Here is a 9,755-nt window from a genome sequence, read left to right on the forward strand (position 1 = left end):
ATTATTCCTCTTTCTTCTTAAAGAAAAAAAACTATGGAATATTATAAAAAGCGTTTTAAATGCCCAGCCAGGCGCTTCTGAAGTGTGGAACTGATGGACATTCATGTTTTTGATAATGTCCTTGAGACTGACCATTAATGGAGTTACTGAATGAAGAATCAAAGGAATCCAGTTAACAAAAGATAAGATGAACTTTTATAAGTCCCGCATTGTGGAAATTGAAATTGTCACAGCAGCACGACCATAGCAAAATAAAGGTGCAGGTAGGTCAAATAAAAAGACATACAAACCAACAAAATACAGGGATATTTACACCCCTTTTTGAATGAAACAATTAAAAACGTACAATATATCCAGATATATTGACAGAATTTCACAATTTGTAAATAGTTAGCAGGAAAAAAAAAATACTATACTGCACTAGGAGATGGGTGATTATTACACAGTGGTTTCACAGCCTGGCACTACACAACCAAGTTACTCGACTGACCAATGTCAAAATCACAGCCTTTTCACCAAAATTTGATTTTTAAAAACTGAACTTTTGGAAATGCACTGATTTATGTAAACATTAAATACTTTTTGGTTTCATGGGTTTTTAAAAGCTTTTTAACGCTATGGACCATTTGGTCACTTTGGTATTGTCTCAGTGAGATATTTTTACCAATGTCACTGTAATTCACTTCAAAACATGTTTAACAATGTGTTTCGTGTTTAGAAATGCTCTGATTTATGTACATATGAAGTACTTAATGGTTTGATGCGTTTATTCTGAAGTTTAGCAGCTGCACACCCTACTTGTTCATTTTGGCCTTATTTCCAGCGAGAGACAGCTATTTTTATAAATCTGACTGTAATTCAAATGGAAACATGTTTAACACTGTCTTACTTGTTTAGAAATGCTCAATTTATATGCATATGAACCACTTAATGGTGTAACGTGTCGATTCTGAAGTTTAGCAACTACACACACTACTTGTTCATTTTGGCCTTATCTCACCAAGAGAACGCTGTTTTTGTAAATCTGACTGCAGTTCACTTCTAAACAAGTTTACAGGCTGCTATCTTCTTCAGACATATGCAGAATTGAGAAAATATGAAGTTCTTAATGGTTTGATGTGTTTATTCTGAAGTTTAGCAGCTACACACACTACTTGTTCATTTTGGCCTTATCTCAGCAAGAGAACGTTGTTTTTGCAATGTGCAGGGTGGACGCCCTGGTGTTTTGGTGCGCTCTGTTTTGTCTGTTTTTGTGTAAATATTGTGTGTCCGCATGCTCTTACACCAGAGAAGAGCTCATGAACATTAGATATTCCACACCCGTTGACTTATCTCCAGTTTTTTTAGCATCTGCTGCGGATTTACTCCGCATTTTAGTCAAAAAAGTGAGGTGCCGACGCAGAGGAAAGTGAACGTGTGCACTCGTACGCCTCCGCAGACGCGGAATGCGCACACTGTTACCTGGGATCGTTCTCTCTAACGCACGCTCACTCTGCAATAAAATGGATGAGCTGACACTGCTGATGAGAAATAACAGGGACTTTTCTCCATCTTGTGTTTTGTGCTTCACGGAGACGTGGGTTTGTGGACAGATACCGGACATGAAAGCTGAAGAAGTTGCAGTTGGAGGGATTCCAACTTCTCCGACCGGATCGTCACAAGGAACTTTCAGGCAAAACTAAAGGTGGAGGTGTCTGTTTTTACATTAACAGTGGCTGGTGTGCCGATGTGATTGTGATCTGCCAACACTGTTCTCCTGCTCTGGAGTACTTATTCATACACTGTAAGCCTTTTAACTCTCCGCGTGAGTTTGCTTCATTCATTCTGGCTGCTGTTTACATCCCGCGAGTGCACGAGGCTCAGGGCATACTCGCGGATCAGGTACTGTATGTGGAGCAAACATATCCAGACTCCTTAGTTATTGTCCTTGGCGACTTTAATAAAGGAAATCTGAGCCAAGAGTTACCCAAATACAATCAGCTGATCAAATGCCCGACCAGAGAGGAGAACACACTGGATCACTGTTACACCACAATAAACGGAGTATATCATGCAGTGCCCCACGCCGCTCTGGGTCTATCTGACCACGTCATGGTCCACCTGATTCCCACATACAGACAGAGGCTGAAGCTCGCCAAACCTGTGGTGAGTACATCTAAAAGGTGGACCAGCCAGGCTGTGGAAGAGCTTTGTTTCTGTTTGAATTCAACAGACTGGGACGTGTTTAGGGCTGCTGCTGATAGTCTTGATGAGTATACAGATACTGTAACCTCATATATCCAGTACTGTGAGGACAGTATTGCGCCAACACGCATCAGGGTAAGTTATAACAATGACAAACCCTGGTTCACAGCTAAACTCAAACAGCTGAGGCTAGAGAAGGAGTCTGCTTTCAGAAGTGGGGATAGAGATAGCTACAAAGAGGCCAAGTACAGGTTTAGCAAGGAGGTGAGAAGTGCTAAATCACTGTACTCTGAGAAACTTCAACAGCAATTCTCAGCCAATGACTCGGCCTCTGTGTTTAAAGGGCTTAGGCAAATCACCAAATGCAAGCCTAAAGCCCCCCACTCTACTGACGACCTGCGACTAGCCAACAGTCTGAATGAGTTCTGCTGTCGCTTTGATGGACTATCGGCCCTGACACCCCCACTCACCCCATCAACACGGCCATTCACCCCCCCCACACCCCTGAAGTCATTCCACCAGTATCCACCTTGGACCCCTCCTCCTCCACCACAGCCCTCTTTATCCAAGAGGAGGATGTTAACAAGCTGTTCAGGAAACTGAACTCTCACAAGGCTCCTGGACCAGACGGTGAGACACTGTGCGGACGAGCTGACTCCAGTGTTCACAGAGATTTTCAACACCTCTCTGGAGTCATGCCATGTGCCAGTCTGCTTCAAAGCCTCCATCATAGTTCCAGTCCCAAGAAGCAGAGGATCACTGGACTTAATGATTACAGACCTGTGGCACTGACATCTGTAGTCATGAAGTCATTTGAGCGCCTGGTTCTGTCGCACCTTAAGTCCATCACAACCTCCTGGACCCCCTGCAGTTTGCCTACAGAGCCAACAGGTCTGTAGACAATGCAGTCAGCTTTACTCTACACTTCATCCTGCAGCATCTGGACTCCCCGGGAACCTGTGTTAGGATCTTGTTTGTGGACTTCAGCTCTGCCTTCAATACAATCCGCCCAGCTCTCCTCCAGGACAAGCTGTCCCTGCTGAACCTGCCTGACCCCATTTGCCAGTGAATCACTCACTTCCTGACAGACAGGAAACAGCATGTGAGGCTGGGGAAGAATGTCTCGGACACCCGCACCATCAGCACCGGTACCCCCCAGTGTACTTTCCCCTTTGCTCTTCTCCCTCTACACCAACTGCTGCACCTCCAGCCACCAGTCTGTCAAGCTGATTAAGTTTGCAGACAACACCACCCTCATCGGTCTCATCTCAGACGGGGATGAGTCTGCCTACAGGAGGGAGGTGGACCGTCTGGTGTCCTGCTGCGGCAACAACAACCTGGAGCTGAACGCCCAGAAGACAGTGGAGATGATCATTGACTTTCGGAAAGGGCCAGCTCCATCGCTCCCCCTCACCCTGACAGACACCCCCATCTCCATGGTGGACTCCTTCCGCTTCCTGGGTATCATCCATTCGGACCAAAACCTCACGCCACAAGAAGAGCTTCTTCCCCTCTGCTGTTGGACTGTTGAACACCAACTGACTAACATGCACTTTAGTTACTTCAGTACAGTGTTGAAGCCCACTTGCTTCCCCGAGTAGGTTGATGTGAGAGAGTTAAAACAGAGTCGTTGAAATAGTCTTAAAACAGAGTTATTTATTTTAGAAACAAAGATCTTTGGAGATCCCACCTCAGAACACAAGTCTGCTTCAGCCAAACGCCAAGTGGGATCTAAAGCACTCAAGGAAGTACATCATTATATATACTTTAAGATAACACCGGTTGCTAGTCTCAACACCTTTACACTCAAGCGAGAGGGGAGGGGTGGTGTATCAGTGTCTTCTCCTGTCGGTCAGAGTGACTTGAGATATGGTGTCCTTCTCCTACTATGCATGATACCTCTATCTCCCTCAGAGTGTGCAGTCCTGAGACAAACAACTAGTTCTACATGATTATAACATTATTAATTATACCATTAATAATATAGCATAAAAGAGAATAAGGCATGTTAAACATTTTTTTAATCCACAACAGGCACTGATTTCTGCTCATGTCATTATCCACCTGCTGTTCATTTGCACTGTTTACCTCACCTACTTGCACTATACTTCCACCCTGCTATACCACCCTATACTTCCATACTTCTACCCTTTTGGACTACCTCCAGAACCATATTTATTTTACTTATTTTATTTTGTTTTACCTTATTCTATTTTATTTTATTTTATTCTACCATTATATGTTACTCGTTACGTTCTGTGTATGCACCAATCACCAAGACAAATTCCTAGTAATGTGAAACCTCTTCATTTACAATGGCAATAAAGTCAATTCTGATTCTGATTCTGATTCTTTAAATAGTCTGACATGTCAAACGTTAGCAAAGTGAGATACAACCAGGCATGTTATGTTTCCGTCTCACCTGATTGAATTATGTTTTTATATTTCATTTTCAACTGCCTCCAAGTAATTTTTTCACCCCCTGGGTTGCACCTACATGAACAGAGTGTCAGTACCATTTTTACATGCAATATTTTATGAGTGATTAAACTCAAAACTTATGCATCGACTCGAGCAGTGATTTGTTCCCATGCGTTTTGTCTTTCTTTGGCCGCTGCTGCCGTGTTACTTTTTTTTTTGGAATATATCTTCATATTCGCCGTACGCCTCCATCAAAATTTCCAGCTCCACAGGTGTAAAATATGTTCTGCGCTTTCTTTCTCCTCCAGTATCCATGGTGAATCAGTGAATCGGGGCTCCATTGATGATGGCTTTTTTATAGTCGCAGTGCACGCGCTTGCCTCAACATACTCAGAGTTAACATACTCAGAGTCAACAAAACTAATGCAAATCAGCTGTGTTGAAACAGGAAACTCGGAGTTTGTCATCTCAGGGTTTGTTAACTCAGAGTTAACATACATACTCAGAGTTTGTTGAACCTGCTTCATGAAACGGACCCCAGGTGTGTAGTGAATTTCCTTGTGTGTTTTCTTTTAGCATATTATTTGCAATACTATTTAAACCCGTCTTATATCATTGCAAATATATTTGGTCAGTTTATATGCTGTGTTGTTTTGTTTTGGTTAGGAATGCAGGAGAGATCACGGCAGCTAGCCTGGCACAAGGCGGACCTCACCCGAACTTCATGCACGAGTGGTGCTTCAGATATCTCTGCTCCGGTGACTCTGACAGTATACAAGTGTCTGCCAGTGATGTAACAGATTTTGAACTGTCAGCATATTGAAAGGGTAAATAATTTTTTTATTAAAGTCAGTAATTGCATTAACCTCATTATGATATGGCTTGCTGGATTACTTTTTGGGTTTGTCGTCTATAGAGAACTGTGATAAAATGCAGCTTAATTTCACCTGACACCTACTTAGTGTCTCAGATAAACAGCGTTGGTAATGACAACATCAGTGCCTGGAATCATGTCTATGAAAAAGAGAGACAGCATGATAAGGTATGTTGATTTCTATTAAGACAGGGCTGTATTGTACTTGTATTTGTGACTTGAATTAGGCTACTTGTTTGGCCATGTCTGTAATTTTTATGTGACAACTTCCTGTTTCAGTCAACTTTTTTTGTATTCATCGTGAGAAAACCATTCTTTTTCTGTTAATAATGGTTTATTCCAAAGTTAGTTTTTGCTCTTTTTGGTTTTCACGAATTTAATTCTGATGAATGTAATAGGAATTTCAATTCAATTCGATTTCATTTTAATTTTAATTAAAGTCCCAATTCATAACAGAGTTATCTCAAGACACTTTACAGGTGTGTAAACAACACATTCAAAAAAAGAAGAGAATCAAAGAGAAACAGGTCCCATGGCAAAACCCCACACCGAGTAAGCATTTGGCGAAAGTGACGAGGAAAAACTTCCTTTTAACAGGCAGAAACCTCAAGCAGAACCAGACTCAGTGTAGTCGGCCTTCTGCTGCAACTGGCTGGGAGGGAGAGGGGGGGACTGGAGAGACAGGGAGAGGGTGTAGAGGAGAGACAGGGAGATGGAGACAGAAAGGAGAATGGGAAGAATTTCTTGTGTTGCACTTAGACTTTCAATACACTGAACCATTGTTATGTGTCTCTGCCAAATGATTTTGATGATGCCAAGGGATTATTTATTAATATCATTTTGAATGATATTTGTTAGCTTCATATAATAACTAAGGTTTTTAGCATTATGGTGCACAGTGATTCAGCAGTGTTACAGGAGTAGAACAAGGTAGATATCGCAATTTAGCTAAAATATGACTTAGGCAAGCTTTGAGGCTAATGATTTTAAAATATTTTAGCAAACATACCAAAGAGCTTCAACAAACTTGCAAATCTTTGTTTCTCTCTCATCCCAAACCAGCTCTGGGTTTTGGGTCACAAGGGTTCTTCATGTGACCCAAAACCCAGAGCTGGTTTGGGGAGAGTCCACCTTCAGTCCGTAAAGGATTGTTGTCCCAGCCTTCTGTGAGGGTGTGAAGGGTGTCTGACAGATGCGGAAGGAAAACACAGTGGACACAAAACAGATGAACATTATCTGCCAGATGCAACAGGCCATCTTCCTCAAGACTGTGAAGAACTTCGTAGTAAAGGTGTGTCACGCTGGTCCAGACATTTTGCCACATTCTTGATTCGCTCGATTCTAGATCAGAAGCAGATCTTATTCAGCTGAAAAATAATAAAAATTGTCTGACTGAAAATAGTTTAACTTTCAATTCAATTCAATTCAGTTTATTTATATAGCACCAATTCACAACAAAAGTTGTCTCATGACACTTTCCAGTTAGAGCAGGTCTAGACCAAACTCTTTAATTAAACTGTAATACAGAGAGCCCAACATTCCCCCTTGAGCAAGCACTTGGCGACAGTGGCGAGGAAAAACCGCCTTTTAGAAGGCAGAAACCTCGGCTGGGCGGCCATCTGCCTTGACCGGTTGGGTTGAGCCAAACACTTCATTGTGCACATGTCTGTTAGAAAACTGCACTCAAAGTGAAGAAACTCATGTTTCCTCAATGAAAACAACTTTTATAATGTGTCTTGTGAAATAAGCTGGAAATTGAGAGAAACAGACATAAAACTGTGTTTTCTGTCTAATTCAGTCACATCTGACTATTGCTAAGCCAAAACCTTGATTGTGCACAGTCTTGTGAGGAAACTGCACTCTATATGCTGAAACTACTGAAATCAGGCCATAAAATACTTGGGCGGCACGGTGGTGCAGTGGTTAGCACTGTCGCCTCATAGCAAGAGGGTTCCAGGTTTGAATCCCGGTCTGGGCCCTTCTATGTGGAGTTTGCATGTTCTCCCTGTGCCTGAGTGGGTTTTCTCCGGGTACTCCGGCTTCCTCCCACAATACCAAAAACATGCACATTAGGTTAATTGGCTACTCTAAATTGCCCCTAGGTGTGAGTGTGAGAGTGTGTGGTTGTCTGTCTTTGTGTGTTGGCCCTGCGATTGACTGGCGACCAGTCCAGGGTGAACCCCGCCTCTCGCCCGTAGTCAGCTGGGATAGGCTCCAGCTCCCCCGCGACGGATAAGCGGTATAGAAAATGGATGGATGGATGGAAATACTTGTTATGTGATCACCTGGAAATTCAGAGAACAAAAGGCAGAACCATGTTTTCTGTCTAATTCAGTCACATTTGACTAATACTAAGTCAAAAATTTGATTTTTCACAGTCCTCGAAGAATAGCGTACTCAAAATGGTGAAACTCATGTTTCCTCACTGAAAATAGGTTTTAAAGTGCTTCTTGTGAATTAAGCTGGAATTTGAGAGAAACAGAGTTCAAACCATGTTTTCTGTCTAATTCAGTCACATTTGACAATATCTTTGCCAAAAACTTGATTGTACACACTTCTGTGAGAAAACTGCACTCAAAATGCTGAAACTCAAGTTAACTCACTGAAAACAGGTTTTAAGGTGCTTCTTGTGACATCAGCTGGAATTTGAGAGAAACAGAGGTCCAGCCATGTTGTCTGTCTAATTCAACACTTCATTGTGCACAGGTCTGTGAGGAAAGTGCACTCAAAGTGAGGAAACTCGTGTTTCCTCACTGAAAAGAACTTTTAAAATGCGTCTTGTGAAATAAGCTGGAAAGTGAGAGAAACAGACATAAAACTGTGTTTTCTGTCCAATTCAGTCACATCTGACTATTACTAAGCCGAAACCTTGATTGATCACAGTGCACAGTTCTGTGAGGAAAGTGCACTCAAAATGCAAAGAATAAAATTTACTCACTGAAAACTGGTTTCAGCGAATGAGATCTGCTGGAACATGAGAGAAACAGGAATCAAACCATGTTTTCTGTCTAATTCAGTCACATTTGACGACATGTAAGCCAAAACCTCAATAATGCACAGTTCTGTGAGGAAAGTGCACTCAAAATGCTGAGAATCAAGTTTACTCACTGAAAACAGGTTTCAGCGAGTGCATCCTGTGAGATCAGCTGGAATATGAGAGAAATAGGGATCAAACCATGTTTTCTGTCTAAATCAGTCACATTTGACTACATCTGAGCCAAAACCTTGAATGTGCACAGTTCTGTGAGGAAAGTGCACTCAAAATGCTGAGAATCAAGTTTACTCACTGAAAACAGGTTTCAGCGAGTGCTTCTTCTGAGATCAGCTGGAATGGGAGAGAAACAGGGGTCAAACCAGGTTTTCAAATTCACTCACATTTGACTAATACTAAGCCAAAAACTTAATTGTTTCCAGCCCTCTGAGGAAGGTCCGCTTGAAATGGCGAAACCCAGTCAAATTTAATGATTTCTGATCAAATAACTTCATTGTGCACAGTCTGAAGGGAGACATTCTGCCGTCACCTTTATATCTTGCATACATGTACCCACTGCCAGTCGGTATGAGAGAGCCTCTTCTGCGGCCGGTGTTTGCTTTCACGTGGGGCGGGAGATAGGAGTTTGTGGCGCTAGCCGGGATAGAAACAGGCGGAATCATAATCACGTCGCCAAATATTTGCGTCCGCTGCACGGCACGCCACAAGTGCCTTACCATAACCGTAGTTGCTGGGACCACAGCGGTCTTCGCCGCCACTCAGGAGAGAGCCGCACTACTCTGGTTTCTCTTCATAGCGCACAAGTCTTTCGCCTTTTACTAAAGACTTCCGTGGAGAGGAGCACCAACGAGTTGAAGCAATTTTTGACAGGCTTTGCTGTTCGGCTGAGCCTCCAGCTTCTGTGAACGTCATTTAAGATGCTGCTAACGAGACTTAGGGGCGGAGCCATGGAGCGCTTGGCTAGAGGCTACCCAGCGACGGCCATTCATATGCGCAGTTCAAATGGCTGCACCGCGACAAGTCAGCGCTCTCCCGGGAGGAAAGCGGACGGGGCTCATCGCTTCTCGGCCTTTTGCCTAAGACAGCGGTCGCCTCCTTTTGGTGGTATCTCATTTGCCTTCCAGTGGCATTTGGTTAACACCAGCTTTTTGGAGGATATTCCCCTACGCTCCTTGTGAACATACTTCGATTTGTTGTAGCTGAAGTTTTCTCACAAATAGGAGTTCATTGGGTATTTCTTTCTAGTAGTATTCTGCCGTTTTTTCCATCTTCATCTGGCAAATT

At 42.8% G+C, this 9,755-nt stretch overlaps 1 non-coding gene across 1 annotated transcript; it reads left to right on the top strand.

Moving 5' to 3' along the window:
- The first annotated feature begins 9,245 nt into the window (after positions 1–9,245).
- Positions 9,246–9,358, top strand: LOC124072543. The gene has a single exon (XR_006845532.1). It is a non-coding gene; the product is annotated as a U5 spliceosomal RNA (small nuclear RNA).
- The last annotated feature ends 397 nt before the right edge of the window (positions 9,359–9,755 follow it).

The sequence above is a fragment of the Scatophagus argus genome, chromosome 15 (assembly GCF_020382885.2).
Source record: "Scatophagus argus isolate fScaArg1 chromosome 15, fScaArg1.pri, whole genome shotgun sequence".
Classification (NCBI taxonomy): Eukaryota; Metazoa; Chordata; class Actinopteri; family Scatophagidae; genus Scatophagus; species Scatophagus argus.